This window comes from Rana temporaria, chromosome 5, assembly GCF_905171775.1.
Source record: "Rana temporaria chromosome 5, aRanTem1.1, whole genome shotgun sequence".
NCBI classification, from domain to species: Eukaryota; Metazoa; Chordata; class Amphibia; order Anura; family Ranidae; genus Rana; species Rana temporaria.
The window spans coordinates 9,008,529-9,032,949 of NC_053493.1; the positions used below are offsets into that span (position 1 = coordinate 9,008,529).

At 46.4% G+C, this 24,421-nt stretch overlaps 1 protein-coding gene and 2 long non-coding RNA genes across 5 annotated transcripts in view; 2 read left to right on the top strand and 1 right to left on the bottom strand.

The window, feature by feature from the left end:
• LOC120939780 (lymphocyte antigen 6E-like) overlaps positions 1 to 24,421 on the top strand; it is a 440,733-nt gene that overhangs the window by 118,709 nt on the left and 297,603 nt on the right. The window lies entirely within an intron of this gene.
• Positions 16,031 to 17,396, bottom strand: LOC120939793. 2 transcript variants are annotated; one of them, XR_005749368.1, is made up of 4 exons: positions 16,823 to 17,388; positions 16,658 to 16,704; positions 16,337 to 16,524; positions 16,031 to 16,249 (listed from the first exon to the last, which is right to left on the bottom strand). It is a non-coding gene; the product is annotated as an uncharacterized LOC120939793 (long non-coding RNA). The 2 variants fall into 2 exon arrangements; XR_005749367.1 differs by having other exon boundaries at positions 16,337 to 16,704; positions 16,823 to 17,396.
• Positions 22,632 to 23,671, top strand: LOC120939794. 2 transcript variants are annotated; one of them, XR_005749370.1, is made up of 4 exons: positions 22,632 to 22,877; positions 22,996 to 23,042; positions 23,176 to 23,365; positions 23,453 to 23,671. It is a non-coding gene; the product is annotated as an uncharacterized LOC120939794 (long non-coding RNA). The 2 variants fall into 2 exon arrangements; XR_005749369.1 differs by having other exon boundaries at positions 22,996 to 23,365.

Here is a 24,421-nt window from a genome sequence, read left to right on the forward strand (position 1 = left end):
CAGTGTCCCTGCTCATCACCGCACTATACCAGTGCAGCCAGTCAGTGTCCCAGATCATCACCGCACTATACCAGTGCAGCCAGTCAGTGTCCCAGATCATCACCGCACTATACCAGTGCAGCCACTCAGTGTTCCCGATCATCATCACCGCACTATACCAGTGCAGCCAGTCAGTGTCCCAGATCATCACCGCACTATACCAGTGCAGCCAGTCAGTGTCCCTGCTCATCACTGCACTATACCAGTGCAGCCAGTCAGTGTCCCGATCATCATTGCACATACCAGTGCAGCCAGTCAGTGTCCCTGCTCATCACCGCACTATACCAGTGCAGCCAGTCAGTGTCCCCGATCATCACCGCACTATACCAGTGCAGCCACTCAGTGTTCCCGATCATCACCGCACTATACCAGTGCAGCCAGTTAGTGTCCCCGATCATCACCGCACTATACCAGTGCAGCCAGTCAGTGTCCCGATCATCACCGCACTATACCAGTGCAGCCAGTCAGTGTCCCCGATCATCACCGCACTATACCAGTGCAGCCAGTGTCCCCGATCATCACCGCACTATACCAGTGCAGCCAGTCAGTGTCCCCGATCATCACCGCACTATACCAGTGCAGCCAGTTAGTGTCCCCGATCATCACCGCACTATACCAGTGCAGCCAGTCAGTGTCCCTGCTCATCACCGCACAATACCAGTGCAGCCAGTCAGTGTCCCCGATCATCACCGCACTATACCAGTGCAGCCAGTCAGTGTCCCTGCTCATCACCGCACTATGCCAGTGCAGCCAGTCAGTGTCCCCGATCGTCACCGCACTATACCAGTGCAGCCAGTCAGTGTCCCTGCTCATCACCGCACTATACCAGTGCAGCCAGTCAGTGTCCCAGATCATCACCGCACTATACCAGTGCAGCCAGTCAGTGTCCCAGATCATCACCGCACTATACCAGTGCAGCCACTCAGTGTTCCCGATCATCATCACCGCACTATACCAGTGCAGCCAGTCAGTGTCCCAGATCATCACCGCACTATACCAGTGCAGCCAGTCAGTGTCCCTGCTCATCACTGCACTATACCAGTGCAGCCAGTCAGTGTCCCGATCATCATTGCACATACCAGTGCAGCCAGTCAGTGTCCCCGATCATCATTGCATATATCAGTGCAGCCAGTCAGTGTCCCCGATCATCATTGCACATACCAGTGCAGCCAGTCAGTGTCCCTGCTCATCACCGCACTATACCAGTGCAGCCAGTCAGTGTCCCTGCTCATCACCGCACTATACCAGTGCAGCCAGTCAGTGTCCCCGCTCATCACCGCACTATGCCAGTGCAGCCAGTCAGTGTCCCCGATCGTCACCGCACTATACCAGTGCAGCCACTCAGTGTTCCCGATCATCATCACCGCACTATACCAGTGCAGCCAGTCCGTGTCCCCGATCATCACCGCACTATACCAGTGCAGCCAGTCAGTGTCCCTGCTCATCACCGCACTATACCAGTGCAGCCAGTCAGTGTCCCCGATCATCACCGCACTATACCAGTGCAGCCAGTCAGTGTCCCCGATCATCACCGCACTATACCAGTGCAGCCAGTCAGTGTCCCTGCTCATCATCACCGCACTATACCAGTGCAGCCAGTCAGTGTCCCAGATCTTCACCGCACTATACCAGTGCAGCCAGTCAGTGTCCCCGCTCATCACCGCACAATACCAGTGCAGCCAGTCAGTGTCCCCGATCATCACCGCACTATGCCAGTGCAGCCAGTCAGTGTTCCCGATCATCATCACCGCACTATACCAGTGCAGCCAGTCAGTGTCCCAGATCTTCACCGCACTATACCAGTGCAGCCAGTCAGTGTCCCCGATCATCACCGCACTATACCAGTGCAGCCAGTCAGTGTCCCTGCTCATCACTGCACTATACCAGTGCAGCCAGTCAGTGTCCCCGATCATCACCACACTATACCAGTGCAGCCAGTCAGTGTCCCTGCTCATCACTGCACTATACCAGTGCAGCCAGTCAGTGTCCCGATCATCATTGCACATACCAGTGCAGCCAGTCAGTGTCCCCGATCATCATTGCACATATCAGTGCAGCCAGTCAGTGTCCCCGATCATCATTGCACATACCAGTGCAGCCAGTCAGTGTCCCTGCTCATCACCGCACTATACCAGTGCAGCCAGTCAGTGTCCCTGCTCATCACCGCACTATACCAGTGCAGCCAGTCAGTGTCCCCGCTCATCACCGCACTATGCCAGTGCAGCCAGTCAGTGTCCCCGATCGTCACCGCACTATACCAGTGCAGCCACTCAGTGTTCCCGATCATCATCACCGCACTATACCAGTGCAGCCAGTCCGTGTCCCCGATCATCACCGCACTATACCAGTGCAGCCAGTCAGTGTCCCTGCTCATCACCACACTATACCAGTGCAGCCAGTCAGTGTCCCCGATCATCACCGCACTATACCAGTGCAGCCAGTCAGTGTCCCTGCTCATCACCGCACAATACCAGTGCAGCCAGTCAGTGTCCCCGATCATCACCGCACTATGCCAGTGCAGCCAGTCAGTGTTCCCGATCATCATCACCGCACTATACCAGTGCAGCCAGTCAGTGTCCCAGATCTTCACCGCACTATACCAGTGCAGCCAGTCAGTGTCCCCGATCATCACCGCACTATACCAGTGCAGCCAGTCAGTGTCCCCAATCATCACCGCACTATACCAGTGCAACCAGTCAGCGTCCCTGCTCATCACCGCACTATACCAGTGCAGCCAGTCAGTGTCCCCGATCATCACCGCACCATGCTATTGTACCGCCTGCCTTATAAATAATCAGACACATCTGATTGGATGGACTGTTCAGCTGAAGATTTTCCAGCAGGTCCTTCAACAAAAAAAAAAACGATCGACTTCTGTTGATCGTTGTTCTGTTGAACATGAAATCTTTGTTGAAAACCATCAACTTAAAACTAGAACATACTTTAAAAGCACGGACCGCAACGGGTTCATCCCACAGGATAGTTGCCACCACCCGTTACTCCTATTGACCGCCCTGTGATCTTTTATAGATCAATGAACCTCCTCGGTGCACTATTATGCAGGTGCGGTTGTGTTCACACACGGGCGCAACGTCTGCATATCTCCTTGCTGTGGGGTCGCGTCACGAGGGGGCGGGGCTAGTGTCGGTTGATGACGCGCTCCGCCTCACCAGACCTACACATACAGGGAGTGGTGCTGATTGGCTCATCCTCCTGGAGGGGAGGTGAGTTGAGGGGAGATCAGGGTGATGGGCGGATACATAGGAGATGTCACTTCCGGGCGCCTGGAGCGCACGAGAAGAATACAGGGAATATAGGGTTTTAACAATTGGATTCAGTATATGTCATTTCCGGGCGCCTGGAGCGCATGCCAACCGGAAATGTCAGCAATTGGAACGCACGCCAGTAACGGTGAGTGCCGGTCCTATGGGGGTAAGTAGAGATGTTATTTAAAGCGCAGGAGGGTGAGATGATTCAGATATGCACCCCAGTAGAAGTATTTTGATACGAAACCGGTCGGGCATCTGATCATATCCACCCCAAACTGCGCACAGTTACTTTATCCTTCTCTGAAGTGTGTGTGCCTTGATGCTGAGATTGCTTTTGCAGTGCTGTTCTTTTTTTGGTGTGATAATGGTTTACTGAGATTCCCTTTTTTGAGACTTTTGGGAGCTTGTCCTTATCTTTGGAATTTTTAAATAAATTTTTTATGTGATGAGGAGGTGTTTTCTCTTTTCTTTTTAATTTCATACTGGTACACTGGATCCCCTGAGAACTCCAACTACCTCCAGGAACATCATCATCATTGTCACCAGTTCCAGATTCCTGGTCCAATCAGAGTGTAAAGATCCTACCGGAAAAGCGCTTTAGGAGTGTCTGGAGAGTTACCCCTGTAAGGCAATCGGCCTACGCAAGCCTTGAAGACCCCCCACCGTATGGTAAGATGTGGGTCTACTCCATCCGGTAAGGGCATAATTTATTTATTTCTACTGCTGATTCTTTCTGGAGATAAGACATCGTTTACCAAAAAGATTGATGTTCCTTTGGACTGTATAAACTTTATGCATACAAGCCATTCACATGCAGGAAATGGGACTTTATGGTTCATAACAACCATTGTTCTTTTCATATACTATTGACACTTTATTAATACCACAGTCATTTGTTTCTATTCATGTGCACAGCTTTTGGCTTTGTTTTTGTTTTTTCTTCTGTCGCTCGCCTCACTGCTACTTCTCTCACGCGGAGGGAGAGGAATCACTCCGGCACCAGGGAAGGATATAGAGGACGCACTGGCCGGGAAAGTCCAGGATGAGGAGTGGGTGCTGTTTGGTCGTAATGAGAGAGGAAAATATATATATAAACCCCTGAAAATCAACCCCACACCATAATCCCCCCTCCACCAAATGATTTGGACCAGTGTACAAAGAAAAGTCCATAAAGACATGGATCACCTGGTAACCTGTAAAGTGTGCAGGGTTTTTTTTTTTCTTTTTCTCTTTTTTCTCCAACTTTGTAGTTTGTTACCATTTCAAGAGTGTTCGCAATTGTAAAGCATGAAATTAATGTTACGTTTGGATTCTAACTGGTAAGCAAGTGTTGGAAAAAAGGCATGAAGGGGTTAATACAACTATCATCTATCACAATCTGTTAATCTCTACAAAAAAATCTTCATACATTATGTCTCATCCTTTTGGCTGTACCCCCCCCCCCCCCCATGGGCGTCCGCTCAATAGGGCAAGGGGGGTCGTTTGCCCCCCCCCCCTGAAATTGCCAGGGAGAGCCAGGAGCATGGTCGAACTGGCCCTGGGACGATTTAAGCAGTGACTGCAGGGCTCCCCTCCCCTCTAGTTGTCCCTTATTAAGAGTGCCTGTCCCTCTTCTGGAATCAAATCCATTTGTCCCTCACTCCGAAAGGTTCCTCTTTTAGACCCGAAATAAATATACTGTCAACCTAGTGTAGTGTCTCAGTCAAGGGAAAGAGGTGCTGTGTAATGTGAAGGGGTCCAGTGATGCAGGGTGCTGTGTAATGTGAAGGGGTCCAGTGATGCAGGGTGCTGTGTAATGTAAAAGGGTCCAGAGGTGCAGGGTGCTGTGTAATGTAAAGGGGTCCAGTGATGCAGGGTGCTGTGTAATGTGAAGGGGTCCAGTGATGCAGGGTGCTGTGTAATGTAAAGGGGTCCAGAGCTGTGAGGTGCTGTGTAATGTGAAGGGGTCCAGTGATGCAGGGTGCTGTGTAATGTAAAGGGGTCCAGTGATGCAGGGTGCTGTGTAATGTAAAAGGGTCCAGAGCTGTGGGGTGCTGTGTAATGTAAAGGGGTCCAGAGCTGTGGGGTGCTGTGTAATGTGAAGGGGTCCAGTGATGCAGGGTGCTGTGTAATGTAAAGGGGTCCAGAGCTGTGAGGTGCTGTGTAATGTGAAGGGGTCCAGTGATGCAGGGTGCTGTGTAATGTGAAGGGGTCCAGTGATGCAGGGTGCTGTGTAATGTAAAGTGGTCCAGAGGTGCAGTTGTGGAGAGGGGGGTACACAGTAGTGACAAACAGATATTGAAAGATGCATGGGACACAGTGGGGTGTTTTTACATTTTAACGTGGGGGGGGGGGGGGGGCGCTTTTAACCCCCGCTAGCGGTCGAAGAAAGGGTAAAATGTGACTGTGTATCGCCGCTGCCAAAGCGTCCCCCTCTGAAAAAATTTCAGCGGATGCCCATGCCCCCCCCCCCCCCTTACTTTAAACCTCTTACCATGTCCTTTCATTTATGTATGCTAGAGAAAGATTTTAATGTTCTCTGTACTTGAAAATGACAGTTAATTTCTCCCACATATTAAACGATCTCATAATTGCTACATCATTCCTTCCACCTCTCTATCACTAGAAGATTGTGCATACAATAGTTTCACCCCTCACCTAGGTGTAAACCTAGCGGATGGAAAGCATCAGTTGACGTTGCATGTTGTAATACTACACTGTCTTTACAAAACTGATGCCTCCAACAATCATAGGGGGGAAAAAAAATATTTACCACTTGCCCTCCAGGCCAGTTCTGGCACTCTGCTCCTGCATGTAAAAATCGCTTTTTTTTTTTTGCCCAAAAAAAAATGTACTTGGAGCCCTTTAAATATTTATGTTTTATTTTAGTAGAGACCCTAGCAGTGGCGGTGCGTCCATAGAGGGTGCCGGAGCGCCACCCCCTCTCGCTTCCGCACCACCACTGAATACAATACACAGATTCATGCATTGCTTGAATCTATGTTTTGCCGCTGCCGCCAACTATTCTGATGGTCGGCCCCGTGGTGAGCGCCGGCCATCTGAATAACGACAGCTGGTTGGCTTTGGAAGTGTCTATTAGAGCCAGAGGCTCTGATTGGAAGCCCATTACAGCCTAAGGGCTGTAATCGGAAAGCCTAACACTTATCCAGGGATGCATGGGGGGGGGGGGGGGTGCGTTCCTTGGATAAGACTGACAGACGTCTCAGCCAATCAGGTTCACTGGTTCTGATTGGCTGAAGCGTCATCGAGGGACTGTGGCAGTAATTTTTTTTTACAGGTTACTAATTTCAAGTTACAGAGGAGGTCTAGTGCTAGAATTGTTGCACACGCTCTAACGCATCCGACGATACCTCACATGTGGGGTTTGAACAGCGTATACATATATGGGCGGGCAGGGCCGCCATCAGGGGGGGTACAGGCAGTACACCTGTACGGGGCACGGAGGTCCCCAGGGGCCTGGATGGCAACCCCCTTAAACTTTTTTTTTTTTTTATTAAAGGGCCCAGAGGTCCCGGATGGCAACCCCCCCTTTTTTGTAATTTCTTTTTATAAAATAAATAAATAATTTGCATCAGCCCCCCTCCGCTTCTCAGTTCGCAGCACCCCCCCCCCCCCCCCGCTTCTCAATTTCTCAAGGGGGCCCATGCCTGAAGCTGTGTAAGGGGCCCCATAATTCCTGATGGCTGCCCTGTGGGCGGGACTTGCATGCGTGTTTGCTTCCCTCACTACCTATGCTCTGGAGAAGGGACCTGTGGCAAAGGTCCCGTTCTGACTTGTCAGTTCTATTAAGTTTGTGCAAGAGACTTAATTTCTCCTCAAGTTCCGAGTGATACTCTGGCTGCCAGGTCGGTGTGAGAGGCCTGTCCAGGTACACTGTACCCACTCCGGCTGAGGCGCGACGAAAGTGAGAGTATTATTTGAAGCAGGACTGCTTCCGTTCTATCCAAGCCTGAATCTGCGATTTCTCTTTTTCACCAATTTTTCTCTGTCTACCTCGAGTTCACTGTTTGCCGTGTTTTGGCAAGAATAAAAGCACAGAAAACGACACCCTGCTATTTGGGACATCCCGTCATTTGCTTTCATCATCATCATCCCTAGACACATCGCAGAGGTAACATAACATGCCGACCCAATCTAACCAGCGGCTCCTGCGGGGGTAGGGTAGCGCTACATGTAGCGCCTGGCAATCTTCAGAAACGGTGCTATTGAAAATTTAGGGGAAGTTCAGAGAAGTAGTTGACTCTGAACCTGTTTATTTGTTTACATTTAGACCCCATTCACACCTAAGCGACAAAACGCCCGACGCGGGACGCTTCTGTCGCTAGAGGGGAGAATTCCCATTGCCGTCTATGGAGATGGTTCACATCTCATAGACGCGCAACGCCTGTCGCCTGAAAAAAAGTCCCGGACCCTTTTTTTTCACGCGACAGGCGCGTTTTCCCATAGACAGCAATGGGAATACTTTAGAAAAAAAAAAAAAAAAAGAAAAATTTGTAATCGCGGCAAATCTGCCGCTACACGCGTACGCGGCTGTCGCTTAGGTGTGAATGCAGCCTATGGGCCTCTGCCCTAGCTTGGCTGTACTGTCTGTGCATGCTGTCGTTGTCTGGGGAGTGAGTTCCGCCCCGGGCCGACAGATGGCAGCAGTAGGGTTGGATATTTCGTCCTGGCAGCCAACCAGAGAGGGTGGCTACCTTGCTGTGTATGCTGGGGAGGGGTATTTAAACGACAGACGCCATTGGTTTGGGGTCGTCTTGTTCCCGCCCTTGAGCTTGGCAGTCGTTCCACCACCCCCTGTGTGGCCCTCCTGGCCAGGGTGCGCGTTGCAGTGTTCCTGGACCACATTGGTCCGGAGCAATTGATCTGCCGTGCGTGGTCCTGGGCTGTCTGTCCAATTGGAGGAAGCTGATTGATGAGGAGTCTGTCCGAGGGATACCAAGGAGATACAGAGGTAACGTGCCACCCAAAACAAACCAGCAGCTCTTTAGGGGGTAGTGCTACACCTATAAGTCTTGCTCAAGTTTGCTTTTCTCTGGTCCCGGTATTGAAGTGGTTAAAGACACCCCCCCCCATCGGCTCTCCCTGTCAGAGGAATGCCGGTTCATTCGCTGATCGGCTGTGATTGGACACGGCTGATCACGTGGTAAGAAGCTTCTGACAGAGGCTCCATACTACGATCAGAGATGCCTGGGCCGCCAGTCCCGGAAGTGCCCTTATCCAATAGCATTGCTGGGATACTTTGCTCAGTAGAATCTAAGGCAAAATGGCGATTTGCATTGTGTCTTAATGGATAATGCTTGAGGTACAGCGGGCTTCAAGAAAATGGCCGCTGGGCGTCCAATTGTGCAGACCATATAAATACTATGCAATGTATCTAGTGTTATCCCCTGATGAAGTCACGTGACGATACGCGTCGGGATTGGAGCACTAGACCCAGCACTCTGACGGCAGGCATTTGAGTCACGGCGCTCACAAGTGTCACCGATCATATAGCTGAAGTATATGTGAGTATTCTTTACCAATAAAGGTGCACCCTTTTATTTTTTTATGGGATTACGCGATGTGCTTTCTTTCCTTTTTTTTCCTTGACCACACTGCCACCCTTCGAGTATGCTTTGCTGTACACTGGGTCTACTTTGGGGTTACAGAGTTACATAGCATCCCCTTTCTTTCCACATGGTATCATCCGAGAGTGATTCCCCTGACCGCATATGAGCTCATCGCAGTATCCGCTGTGTTACATGAGGTGCTATAAGCTGTCATTAAAACAGCTTTGAGGTAAGCTGCTTGGTATCACTGGAGGTGTGTGCACCTTTGGAGCCTCTTTTACCCCCCCCCCCCACAACACGTGTGCTAATTTCCTGGATTCACCACTCAGAGAATCTCTCTATATCTGCTGGGCATTTAGTCTAGCTGGTGTAGAGTTAATATTATATTAATATCAGTTCCTTAGAGCAACAGCTGTGAGGTAAGCTGCTAAGAGGTCACAAGAGGTGTCCTTTGCACACTGAAGCATTTCTCAACACTTGTTTTTTGGGACCACCACTCAGACTTTCATATATATATATATATATATATATATATATATATTATTTTTTATTTTTTTTTTGCACGTATTCTATGCTGACTTTGCTTGACTCTTACATTTATTGATTATATTAATAGCTAGATTCAAAAAGACGTGCCTAACGCAGGCGTAGCGTATCTCATATACGCTACGCCGCCGTAAGTTAGAGAGGCAAGTGCTGTATTCTCAAAGCACTTGCGTCCTAAGTTACGGCGGCGTAAGCGTAAATGTCGCGGCGTAAGCGCGCCTAATTCAAATTGTGAAGAGGTGGGTGTGTTTTATGTAAATAAAGCATGACCCTACGTAAATGACGTTTTGAACGAACGGCGCATGCGCCGTCCGTGGATGTATCCCAGTGCGCATGCTCCAAATTACGCCGCAAAGACTCATTGGTTTCGACGTGAACGTAAATGACGCCCAGCCCCATTCACGAACGACTTAGGCAAACAACGTAAAAATTTGACGCGGGTCCGACGTCCATACTTAACATTGGCTGGGCCAGCTTTTTGGTGGACTAACTTTAGGCCTGAAAACGCCTTACGTAAACGGCGTATCTTTACTGCGACGGGCAAGCGTACGTTCGTGAATAGGTGTATCTCGCTGATTTACGCATTCTAGGCGTAAATCGGCATACACGCCCCTAGCGGCCGGCCTAAATAGACAGCTAAGATACGACGGCGCCCGCTGTCGTATCTTAGCTAAGCTAGATTTAAGTGTATCTCAATTTGAGAATACACTTAAATTTACGACGGTGCAGATTCAGAGTTACGACGCTGTATCTACTGATACGCCGGCATAAAAACCTCTCTGAATCTGGCTATAAGTCTACATATTTATGCATTATTTGTTTGTGTATAGTGTGGCACTCACTTTATTGTAATTTATGTTTTTCTGAGATATTTGTTCCACTTATCGATCCAGGCAGAGATCTGAAATATTTGGTAGTCTACTCTATATAGACACTTTTTTTTTTTTTTTTTTTATTTATATGCATAGATAATGTGACTATAATACACTCTTGTAGCGCTACCCCCGAAGGAGCCGCTGGTTAATTTGGGATCGGCGTATTAAGTTACCAAATTCTTCTGTCTAGGGGTAATACTTGTGAGTGTGGATAAAAGAACAAGGGCCAGATCCGCGTAGATCGGCGTAATTTTAAGCAGGCGTAGCGTATCGTAGTTACGCTACCGCTACTTTGAGAGGCAAGTGCTGTATTTACAAAGCACTTGCGTCTAAAGTTACGGTAGCGTAAATGTGTCGGCGTAAGGGCGCGGAATTCAAATGACAAAGATGTGGGCGTGTTTTATGTGAATTCAACTTGACCCCACGTAAATTACTTTTTTTTCGAACGGCGCATGCGCCGTCCGTGGGGGTATCCCAGTGCGCATGCTCGAAATCACTTTGCAAATAGTCAATGCTTTCGACGTGAACGTAATTTCCGCAAAGCCCTATTCGCTAACGTTTTACGCAAACGACGGAAAATTCGACGCTGGCCCGACGTCCATACTTAACATTGCGTACCCCTCATAGACCCAGGGGTAACGTTACGCCGAAAAAAGCCTTACGTAAACAAATGCGCCGGACGTACGTTCTGAGAATCGGCGTATCTAGCTAATTTGCATACTCTACGCGGAAATCAACGGAAACGCCACCTAGCGGCCAGCGTAAATATGCGCCTAAGATCCGACGGCGTACAAAGACGTACGTCAGCCGGATCTAGCCCACATTCAGTCGTATCTTGTTTTGTGGATACAAAACAAAGATACGCCGGCGCATCGTAGAACTTAATAGATAATAGATACGCCGCCGTAAGTTCTTTGTGGATCTGGCCCCAAGTGTCCAGCCGGTAGCGTGAGTTTTCAATGCTTTATTCCAGGCCCAACAAGGCCAACATCAACATGACACACAGTGGAGAAAAAGGTTGACGAGTAGGAAGGACTTGTAGCGTCAGGCCTTGGATATCAAAAAACATAGAGAGCAAGCCTGCTCCCGGCACAGATAGTTCAAAACGTCGCCACCCTCGCCAGGGTGGGTAAGTGCCCTTTGGACAGGCAATTAACTCGGACCTGGCAGCCAAAGGGTCGCTCGCAATAATCAGATCACTGGGAGGAAACAATGCCTCTGCCACAGGCGTAGTAAATTTTCTCCGTATAATTGAAGTGTAAGGATAGCGAATCCTCCCAGTAAGTCTTATTCTGCAGGATCACCCACTGACGGCAAAAGAAAAATACCTGTCACGTAGCGCGGTGATCGGATCCCCGGTGGTTCGTCCAGGCCTCACAGACAACCTCTGCACTCACCATTCAGCCCCCAGCTTAGGATCTGGAACCCAGCAAGCCGCTGGGGTCCCTTTCTTCATCAAAAGAAAGCTCCGCGAGGTGCACAGCCTCGTACAGGCCGGCCACGAGGATTGGGCCCGCGGATGCGCGCACCCTAAAGGTGGATGCCGCACCTGGATCTCGGGCCCCGCAGAGTACCCGGAAAAAATGGCCGGTGCCCCAGATATACCCCCCGCCAGCATGCCCAAAGAGGGAAACTCTTCTGATTCGCTGCTGGGGACCTTCATTTTGTTTGAAAATATTAACTTCAATAGACCTAGAATTTAAAGATTCTAACTACCAGCAAGAATAAGTACTTACATTTTTAAAGAGTACCTGTCATTTCAGATCCATCATGGCTTGTTAGCGGGCATCCAATCAACTTCTGCCGCCATGTCCCTCGCCTTGTGTCACTGCCGCATCACCAGTCCCATTAAAGTGAATGGGTCAGAGGAGGAGCCGCTGAGGGACGGGTGACAGTTGCTCTTTAACCACTTGAGATCCGCGCTATAGACAAAATACGTCCGCAGCGCGGCTCTCAAGTGCCAAGTGGCCGTTTAAACACGGCCTTTTATGTGCATTACCCGCGCGCGCCACTGGGTGGCGCGCGGCGGGTAAAAACTGTCCCGGCGCATCGCCGAAGACCCGATGCGTGTACCTGGCGGCCGCGATGTCCGCCGGGTACACGCGATCGTCGGTGACACGGTAGGTGACAGCAGGAACGTGGAGCTCTGTGTGTAAACACAGAGCTCCACGTGCTGTCAGAGGAGACCGATCTGTGTCTCTTGTACATAGAGACACAGCATCGGTCACCTCCCCCAGTCACCCCCTCCCCCCACACCGTTAGAACACGCCCAGGCTACACAGTTAACCCCTTCCTTACCCCCTAGTGTTAACCCCTTCACTGCCAGTCACATTTATACAGTAATTAGTGCATTTTTATAGCACTGATCGCTGTATAAATGTGAATGGCGTCAAATTTGTGTCAAAAGTGTCCGATACGTCCGCCGCAATATCCCAGTCCCAATAAAAATCGCAGATCGCCGCCATTACTAGTAAAAAAAAAAATAATAAAAAAAATAATAATTCTGTTCCCCATTTTGTAGGCGCTATAACTTTTGCGCAAACCAGTCGCTTATTGCGATTTTTTTTTTTTTTTTTTTTTTTTTTTTTTTTACAAAAATACGTCAAAATACGTATCGGCCTTAACTGAGAAAAAAAAGATTTTTTTTAAAAAAAAATTGGGATATTTATTATAGCAACAAGTAAAAAAAAAAATATATATTTTTTAAATTGTCGCTCTTTTTTTGTTTATAGCGCAAAAAATAAAAACCGCAGAGGTGATCAAATACCACCAAAAGAAAGCTCTATTTGTGGGGAAAAAAGGACGCCAATTTTGTTTGGGAGTCACGTCGCACGACCGCGCAATTGTCAGTTAAAGCGACGCAGTGCCGGAAGCTGAAATTTCGCCTGGGAACGAAGGGGGTTTATGTGCCCAGTAAGCAAATGGTTAAAAATGATTTAAGTCCAATTTTTTTTTTTTTTTTTTTTACTAGTACAGTGAAACCTCAGCTTGCGAGTAACGCCGTTTAACGAGCGTTTCGCAATACGAGCGCTGTTTGGAAAAAAAAAACCTGACTCAGTTTGCGAGGTGTCTCGCAAAACAAGCAGGATTCAAGCCAAAGCGTTATGCAGTACCACCTTTGTCCTGAGGTGGGGGGGCGCTGGAGCCGTTTGGAAATACTCCATTCCCAAGGTTTTCCGAGTTCAGCCGAGGTGTCCTTGGCCCTTTCTGAGTGTTTACAAGGCTCTCTGGCTCCCCCCCCACCTCTGGCCACATGCAGTATTGCTTGCCCATGTGACGGACCCATCCGTATACTGGACATATTGTGTTCGTCTGCTTTGCCGTTTTACATGAAGTCGCCCATTCGTATGTCGACCACGAGGCGATCGGACTATGCGGATGGGATCTGGGCGCTATTCCCCAATAATATGCCCTCAGTTCCAGGCTATCTGGGGATACGTTATATGAATATAAAATGTTCGGCAGTTATAAAGTTATAGATTTTAATGTCTGTTATTTCAGTCTCCCATCTGGTCCCCTAGGGGAGTGTCCACCAGGCGGGAGACCTGCATAAATACGGGCGGGTAGCCCACAGTAAATGAGTTCGTGTTTTACCCTCATAATGGAGCTTGGTCTCGTTACTGGAGGGGATTGGGTTACTGGCCACTAAGGACGGTGTATGGAGAGAGTTGCCGGTTGGAACCTATTGCACTTCGGCGGTTAGCGGCGGTTCGTGTACTTTGGAGCTCGGGAAGAGAGGTACCGCAACACTTGCCATTGAAGTAAATGCGGAACATATTATTTTAGTTTCCATTGACTTCAATGGGGAAACTCGCTTTGATATGTGAGTACTTTGGATTACAAGCATTCTCCTGGAACGGATTATACTCGTAATCCCAAGGTTCCACTGTAACTTAAATCCACCCTGCTGGTAAACCCTCAATTTTCCATTTCTCACCCAATCCAACCAACAATGGGGGAGATGAGAGGAATGTCTATTTTATAGGGAGGTGTTTGAGCGGACGGAGGCAGAAATGTGGTGTACACACAGAATTCTTGGTGCGTCCTGTAATTGATCTGAATGTACAATCTGAACATACAGTATAGATAACTATACTTCTCTTTTTTTTTTTTTTTTCTTTACAGCTTTATCGCTACAATGTTACACCTGCAGTGGCCAGAGCAGCAACACAAACTGCATGACTCCAACTACTTGCTCCGCCTCCGACACCAACTGCAAGACCTCCGTCGTTGCCGGAGGACTCGGTAAGATAATGACTGGACCCGGTCTTAGGACGTCCTATGTCTAATGATCCGCCGTAATCTAATCTTGTGCCGTATCTCTCGATCCACATTGAGAAGAAATTTCATAAAACATTTTTAACCACTTGAGGACCGGTATACGTCGGCAGCATGGCTGGGCACAATCACGTAACGTTACGTCCCCTTTAACCACTTAAGGACCCCTTCACGCTGATATACGTCGGCAGAATGGCACGGCTGGGCACATCCACGTACCTGTACGTGGCCCTTTAAGCCCAGCCGTGGGGTCGCGCACGTCCCGGGACCCGATCGCCCCTGGAGTCCCGTGATCGGTCCCCAGAGCTGAAGAACGGGGAGAGCTGTGTGTAAACACAGCTTCCCCGTTCTTCACTGTGGCACCGTCATTGATTGTGTTTCCCTATATCAGGGAACACACGATCAATGATGTCACACCTACAGCCACACCCCCCTACAGTCAGAAACACATATGAGGTCACACTTGACCCCTTCAGCGCCCCCTTGTGGTTAACTCCTAAACTGCAATTATCATTTTCACAGAAATCGGTGCACTTTTTGCTGGGAAAATGACAATGGTCCCAAAAATGTGTCAAAAGTGACCGATGTGTCCGCCATAATGTCGCAGTCATGAAAAAATCGCTGATCGCCGCCATTGGTAGTAAAAAATAAATAAATTTTATAAAAATGCCATAAAACTATCCCCTATTTTGTAAACGCTATACATTTTGCGCAAACCAACCGATAAACGCTTATTGCGTATATTATTATTATTATTATTATTATTATTATTATTTTTTTTTTTTTACCAAAAATAGGTAGAAGAATACGTATCGGCCTAAACTGAGTGGGGGGGGGGGAAAGTTTATATATATATATATATATATATATATATATAAATATATATATTTTTTTGGGGGGGATATTTATTATAGCAAAACAAAACAAAAACAAAAACAAAAAAAAATATATATATATAATATATATATATATATATATATATATATATATATATATATATATATATATATATATATATATATATATATTATATATATATATTTTTTTTTGTTTTGCTATAATAAATATCCCCCCAAAAAAAAATATATATTTTTTATATATATATATATATATATATATATAAAAAAATATATTTTTTTTTGGGGGGGATATTTATTATAGCAACACAAAAAAAAAAAAAATATATATATATATATATATATATATATATATATATATATATATATATATTTTTTTTGTTTTGCTATAATAAATATCCCCCCCCCCAAAAAAAATATATTATTTATATATATATATATATATATATATATATATATATATATATATATACATATACATTTTTTTTTTTAAATATGAATAGAACATCTATTATGGTTTGGTCTCAAATAGTTGCCGACACCCCTGATGAACAGAAAAAAATGGAGGATCCCCCAGGGTGGGGCTTTTTAGGCAACAGTAGTACAAGTAGTCATGGTAGATACAAAATATATAATAGTTTAATAATAACAGGACGGTATCAAACAACGTTCAGTAAACGTATATAGTACAAAGGTTTAAAAACAACACATTAATAGGGTGTATTGGAAAAGAGGTGAAGAGTCCACAATATAAATACTGGGCCCAACGCGTTTCGGGTTTCCTTCTTCAGGGACCGAAGTATGTGTGGAGTCAGAAAGTGTAACAGACAACTTTTCTAGAAAACAAATAAATGACAATGTGTTGAAAATAATAACATACAGATGAAAAACATTAAACTGGTACAGATAAGAAAAAATCATACCACCCGAGAAGTTTCAACGGCTCAGCACACCCCTTAAAAGGACATCGCAATCGGGACGCATGGCAAGCCTCAGATGGTAAGGAGAGGAGTGAGGACTGGCATCTAATATCAATCACAGCGTAGCAAGACCTTTGGCCCGAAGTGTCACAGCGTAAAAGTTTATTGATTGTATATATATATATTTTTACCTGTCCAAAATATAAATAAGAGGACAGGATAATATCAACGGTGCCGCAGGCAACAAAAACGAAAAAGAACGCAAAAAAGGATCGCAAAAAAGAAAGCTGAACCAAGATTTTATATATGAGGCTAGAGACATACCTGTAATGACAAAAAGTGGCCAAAGAGGTCAGTAGAGGGATCGGAAGCTAAAAAATAAATGAAAGAAATAAATCCCAGTTTAGAGATGTACAGAGTATAGGAAGTGGCATGTAAAGCAATAGTATGGGGGTCAGGGTGGGAAACATGAAGGGACAAAGTACTTACATGGGAAGAAGACACAAGCAGTGTAGAGTGTGTACAGCTGCTGCAGCCATCCAGCAATGTCTGACATTGTGGGGCTGCTTGGCTTTTAAATAGGAGAGGGGGAGGAGTAAGGTGGGAGGGGTCTGTAAAGGAGCCTGCGTTGCTATGGGTCAGTGTGGAAAAGGGGGCGTTGCCTCCAAGTGGGGAGAGGGGAGGGACAGGTAAGCCCTGCTCTCATCATGTGGGAGCCCGCACTAATGACGTGCAGGGAGGAAAAAAAAAAAAAAAAAAAAAAAAAACATGGCAAGTGACCAGGAAGATCACCTGACACGGGGGTGGAGAATATGCAGAATAGTTGGTTGCATGTTGGAGAATAAGAAACGTATAATAAAGGGGGCATGACCATTACTAGTACAGGAGGAGAAGGGTATAAAAAGGGTCAGCTAGGGAAAAAGTAGTAAGAAGGATTGGAAATGCAAGATGCAAATAAATGTTTTTGTTATAGAGTGATTTGTAAGCACGGTTGCTGCTCAATGCAAGCAGGGGTTTGTATATACAGTATCTTTATGTACAGGTATGCTCAGCCATAAAATTAAAGGGACAGCAATTTAAGAAGATGTAGTATTAAAAGGATATTATAATTATGCAAGAATGGGGACACGTGGGCCAAAAGGTCCAGGGGCAGAAAGGAAAAAACAGGGGCACGAAAAATGTCCACTGTGTGATCCCTGCCCCTGTTATAGGCGCAGGTATAGACCCATGGTCAAAAACACCAAAAGGTGCATGGGGACCAGGTCAAAAAAGCCGTCTCCCATGGAAGGAGGACAGACGGCTTACGTGCGCCCAGCTAAGGAGTGACAATAAGGGAGATGCCAGTCAAGCCAAAATGCGCTTCGAACGCGAATCCCCAGGGGGTGTACTGAGGGATGAATGGGCATGGTGATAAATACAGGGAAAATCCAGTATGTATTACTGACATGGGCAAATGACAGAGTGGAAAAGGGGGTAATGAAAGGAGACAATCGGTGACATAAGGTCCTCGAAATATAGAGTGGTCTTGGTCATTCTTTTTCACAACCCCCGGAGGAGAAACCTTCCAAAAAAGGCCTAAAGCTGATCTGCTCATTGAGGCCCGGTGGAAGATTGGCCTCTAATTCGGCAATCCACCGAGTTTCATGCTGCAAGAGGATCTTATTCCAATCCCCACCTCTGGGGCTTGGATGGATCCTATCGAGGATTAAAAATTTAACCCCTGAGAAAAGTCCATTATGTTGAGACAAGATGTGGCGCCCTAGTGGTAAGTCTGGGTTGGCCGAACGCATGGCATGTAAATGCCGGGAAGCTCGCTTAAAGAATGGTAATTTGGTTTTACCCACGTAGAACCTCTTACATTGACAGGTGAGTAAGTATATTACGCCAAATGTCTTGCAATTGGCAAAGTGTCTCGGTCTGTAAGGCCGACCGTTGGGTAGTACAATATCACGCTCTATATTGATGTATCGACAGATGGAGCAACCCCCGCAGGTGAAGGTACCCTTCCTTTTGCAAGGGTCTTTCCTGAAGTTGTCCTTGAACTCACTGGCCACTAAGTGGTCTTTGAGTGAGCATGCCAGTCGGTAAGTTATCGCTGGCTCTTTTGGTACAAAGGGACCGAGTTGAGGGTCAAAAGAGAGTAGGTGCCAGAATTGTTTGAGGATTCCTCTCGTTTTTTGATGTTGAGTATGGTACTTAGTGATAAGTCTGGTAGTATCACTACCAACAGGGGACTTCTTGCCTGATTGTACTAATAGGTGTGACCTGATTTGTCCATTGGCCCGTTGAAATGATCTTTTGAGGATTTTTTTCGAGTACCCTCTATGTAGTAGTCTGTCACGTAGTCCGGCTGCTTCCCGTAGGAAGGATTCCTGGGTAGAACAATTGCGTCTTAGGCGTAGATATTGACTATAGGGTATTGATCCTATCAAAGATGTGGGGTGTGCACTAGAAGCGTGCAATATTGTATTACCCGCCGTGGGTTTTCTGTAGAGCCCTGTTGATATGTACCCATCAGGGTTTTTGAGTAGGGTAACATCGAGAAAGGGGATTTGGGAATCGCTGGAGGACATTGTGAACTTTAAGTTCAGCTCGTTGCAGTTCATGATAGACATGAATGACTCGAGCTCCTCGGTCGATCCCTCCCAGATCATAAGGACATCGTCAATATATCTGAACCATCCAGATACAAGATGGATAAATGGTTCTACCGGATTACTGGTCAGGAATAATTTTTCCCACTCCCCCAGGTACAGGTTGGCATATGATGGGGCACATGAGGTCCCCATCGCTACCCCCTGTACCTGGAGGAAGTGGGAGCCGTCAAACGAGAAGACACTATGATAGAGTATGAACTCCAAGGCCATAATGAGAAATTCCCCAAGCTTCCGATCAACGCGGAAGATGGGAAGTAAGACATCCCGTATAGCAGCCAAACCCAGAGGGTGTGGGATGGAGCTATACAGGGCCTCCACGTCGATGGCTACCAAAAGTGCTCCTGGAGGCACTCTAAGATGTTCAACTTTGTTTAGAAGATGGATGGTGTCCTTAATATAGGATGAGAGGTAGGTTACAAAGGGTTTCAAGTGTAAATCGACAAAGATACTCAAATTCTCCGTTAGGGCGCCACTGCCAGATACAATGGGACGGCCCGGTGGATTTATGAGATCCTTGTGGATTTTAGGCAGGCAATAAAAAGTTGGAATTTTGGGGTATTTGGTGCGGATAAACTCCCATACATCATGGTTCACTGCACCTTGGGAGAAGGCTCCATCCACTAGAGCATAAAATTCAGTTTCAAACTTTATAATAGTAGATGTGGAAATGGGAGTATACCAATCCCGGTTGCAAAGGATTTTTATACACATAGCCTTGTATTGATCATTCGTTTGGATCACAATGTTGCCCCCCTTATCGGAGGGCTTGATGGTGAGTGAATGACAGTCTTTAAGTTTCTCTAGTGCCTCAATGGGTTGGTAAGCAAGCTGTTTGGTGTTGGGTGGTTTTCGTAATTTTTTGATTTTTGAAAACCACCCAACACCAAACAGCTTGCTTACCAACCCATTGAGGCACTAGAGAAACTTAAAGACTGTCATTCACTCACCATCAAGCCCTCCGATAAGGGGGGCAACATTGTGATCCAAACGAATGATCAATACAAGGCTATGTGTATAAAAATCCTTTGCAACCGGGATTGGTATACTCCCATTTCCACATCTACTATTATAAAGTTTGAAACTGAATTTTATGCTCTAGTGGATGGAGCCTTCTCCCAAGGTGCAGTGAACCATGATGTATGGGAGTTTATCCGCACCAAATACCCCAAAATTCCAACTTTTTATTGCCTGCCTAAAATCCACAAGGATCTCATAAATCCACCGGGCCGTCCCATTGTATCTGGCAGTGGCGCCCTAACGGAGAATTTGAGTATCTTTGTCGATTTACACTTGAAACCCTTTGTAACCTACCTCTCATCCTATATTAAGGACACCATCCATCTTCTAAACAAAGTTGAACATCTTAGAGTGCCTCCAGGAGCACTTTTGGTAGCCATCGACGTGGAGGCCCTGTATAGCTCCATCCCACACCCTCTGGGTTTGGCTGCTATACGGGATGTCTTACTTCCCATCTTCCGCGTTGATCGGAAGCTTGGGGAATTTCTCATTATGGCCTTGGAGTTCATACTCTATCATAGTGTCTTCTCGTTTGACGGCTCCCACTTCCTCCAGGTACAGGGGGTAGCGATGGGGACCTCATGTGCCCCATCATATGCCAACCTGTACCTGGGGGAGTGGGAAAAATTATTCCTGACCAGTAATCCGGTAGAACCATTTATCCATCTTGTATCTGGATGGTTCAGATATATTGACGATGTCCTTATGATCTGGGAGGGATCGACCGAGGAGCTCGAGTCATTCATGTCTATCATGAACTGCAACGAGCTGAACTTAAAGTTCACAATGTCCTCCAGCGATTCCCAAATCCCCTTTCTCGATGTTACCCTACTCAAAAACCCTGATGGGTACATATCAACAGGGCTCTACAGAAAACCCACGGCGGGTAATACAATATTGCACGCTTCTAGTGCACACCCCACATCTTTGATAGGATCAATACCCTATAGTCAATATCTACGCCTAAGACGCAATTGTTCTACCCAGGAATCCTTCCTACGGGAAGCAGCCGGACTACGTGACAGACTACTACATAGAGGGTACTCGAAAAAAATCCTCAAAAGATCATTTCAACGGGCCAATGGACAAATCAGGTCACACCTATTAGTACAATCAGGCAAGAAGTCCCCTGTTGGTAGTGATACTACCAGACTTATCACTAAGTACCATACTCAACATCAAAAAACGAGAGGAATCCTCAAACAATTCTGGCACCTACTCTCTTTTGACCCTCAACTCGGTCCCTTTGTACCAAAAGAGCCAGCGATAACTTACCGACTGGCATGCTCACTCAAAGACCACTTAGTGGCCAGTGAGTTCAAGGACAACTTCAGGAAAGACCCTTGCAAAAGGAAGGGTACCTTCACCTGCGGGGGTTGCTCCATCTGTCGATACATCAATATAGAGCGTGATATTGTACTACCCAACGGTCGGCCTTACAGACCGAGACACTTTGCCAATTGCAAGACATTTGGCGTAATATACTTACTCACCTGTCAATGTAAGAGGTTCTACGTGGGTAAAACCAAATTACCATTCTTTAAGCGAGCTTCCCGGCATTTACATGCCATGCGTTCGGCCAACCCAGACTTACCACTAGGGCGCCACATCTTGTCTCAACATAATGGACTTTTCTCAGGGGTTAAATTTTTAATCCTCGATAGGATCCATCCAAGCCCCAGAGGTGGGGATTGGAATAAGATCCTCTTGCAGCATGAAACTCGGTGGATTGCCGAATTAGAGGCCAATCTTCCACCGGGCCTCAATGAGCAGATCAGCTTTAGGCCTTTTTTGGAAGGTTTCTCCTCCGGGGGTTGTGAAAAAGAATGACCAAGACCACTCTATATTTCGAGGACCTTATGTCACCGATTGTCTCCTTTCATTACCCCCTTTTCCACTCTGTCATTTGCCCATGTCAGTAATACATACTGGATTTTCCCTGTATTTATCACCATGCCCATTCATCCCTCAGTACACCCCCTGGGGATTCGCGTTTGAAGCGCATTTTGGCTTGACTGGCATCTCCCTTATTGTCACTCCTTAGCTGGGCGCACGTAAGCCGTCTGTCCTCCTTCCATGGGAGACGGCTTTTTTGACCTGGTCCCCATGCACCTTTTGGTGTTTTTGACCATGGGTCTATACCTGCGCCTATAACAGGGGCAGGGATCACACAGTGGACATTTTTCGTGCCCCTGTTTTTTCCTTTCTGCCCCTGGACCTTTTGGCCCACGTGTCCCCATTCTTGCATAATTATAATATCCTTTTAATACTACATCTTCTTAAATTGCTGTCCCTTTAATTTTATGGCTGAGCATACCTGTACATAAAGATACTGTATATACAAACCCCTGCTTGCATTGAGCAGCAACCGTGCTTACAAATCACTCTATAACAAAAACATTTATTTGCATCTTGCATTTCCAATCCTTCTTACTACTTTTTCCCTAGCTGACCCTTTTTATACCCTTCTCCTCCTGTACTAGTAATGGTCATGCCCCCTTTATTATACGTTTCTTATTCTCCAACATGCAACCAACTATTCTGCATATTCTCCACCCCCGTGTCAGGTGATCTTCCCGGTCACTTGCCATGTTTTTTTTTTTATTTTATTTTTTTTTCCTCCCTGCACGTCATTAGTGCGGGCTCCCACATGATGAGAGCAGGGCTTACCTGTCCCTCCCCTCTCCCCACTTGGAGGCAACGCCCCCTTTTCCACACTGACCCATAGCAACGCAGGCTCCTTTACAGACCCCTCCCACCTTACTCCTCCCCCTCTCCTATTTAAAAGCCAAGCAGCCCCACAATGTCAGACATTGCTGGATGGCTGCAGCAGCTGTACACACTCTACACTGCTTGTGTCTTCTTCCCATGTAAGTACTTTGTCCCTTCATGTTTCCCACCCTGACCCCCATACTATTGCTTTACATGCCATTTCCTATACTCTGTACATCTCTAAACTGGGATTTATTTCTTTCATTTATTTTTTAGCTTCCGATCCCTCTACTGACCTCTTTGGCCACTTTTTGTCATTACAGGTATGTCTCTAGCCTCATATATAAAATCTTGGTTCAGCTTTCTTTTTTGCGATCCTTTTTTGCGTTCTTTTTCGTTTTTGTTGCCTGCGGCACCGTTGATATTATCCTGTCCTCTTATTTATATTTTGGACAGGTAAAAATATATATATATATACAATCAATAAACTTTTACGCTGTGACACTTCGGGCCAAAGGTCTTGCTACGCTGTGATTGATATTAGATGCCAGTCCTCACTCCTCTCCTTACCATCTGAGGCTTGCCATGCGTCCCGATTGCGATGTCCTTTTAAGGGGTGTGCTGAGCCGTTGAAACTTCTCGGGTGGTATGATTTTTTCTTATCTGTACCAGTTTAATGTTTTTCATCTGTATGTTATTATTTTCAACACATTGTCATTTATTTGTTTTCTAGAAAAGTTGTCTGTTACACTTTCTGACTCCACACATACTTCGGTCCCTGAAGAAGGAAACCCGAAACGCGTTGGGCCCAGTATTTATATTGTGGACTCTTCACCTCTTTTCCAATACACCCTATTAATGTGTTGTTTTTAAACCTTTGTACTATATACGTTTACTGAACGTTGTTTGATACCGTCCTGTTATTATTAAACTATTATATATTTTGTATCTACCATGACTACTTGTACTACTGTTGCCTAAAAAGCCCCACCCTGGGGGATCCTCCATTTTTTTCTTTTTTTTTTAAATTGTCGCTCTATTTTTGTTTATAGCGCAAAAACTAAAAACCACAGAGGAGATCAAATACCACCAAACGAAAGCTCTATTTGTGGGAAAAAAAGGACGCCAATTTTGTTTGGGAGCCACGTCGCACAACCGCGCAATTGTCAGTTAAAGCGATGCAGTGCCGAATCGCAAAACCTGGCCTGGTTTTTGACCAGCAATATGGTCCGGGGGTTAAATGGTTTATGAAATTTCTTCTAAATAGAATTTTTTTTTTTTTTTTTTTTTCATCAATGCACATGTCTGTCTTCATTTTTTTTTTTTTTATATACCGGACCCCATGGTGTTGCTCATATTGCTTTTTCTTGACTTGAGGTTTTGCGGCAGAGTAGTTCTGCTTTAGATGACCTATGTTGGGTGTGTGCTGCCTACAGCAATGGGAATCTGACATGTCAATGAAGCAACAACCCTAGACGTTTGGGGGGGGGGGGGTTCATCAGTGTCCCAATATGTGGGGGGGTTGTCCCTATTGTCACACCACGCTCTCACTCTCTCACCCACAGGTAGTCTTTCTGGTGCCAGCATCACCAAGACTTGTACATCCGTCTGCACCGAAACCGGATTCAATGCCGTTGTGGTCTCCACCAGCGTATCCTGCTGTACCACCGATCTCTGCAACACCAGTGGGGCTTCCAGTATT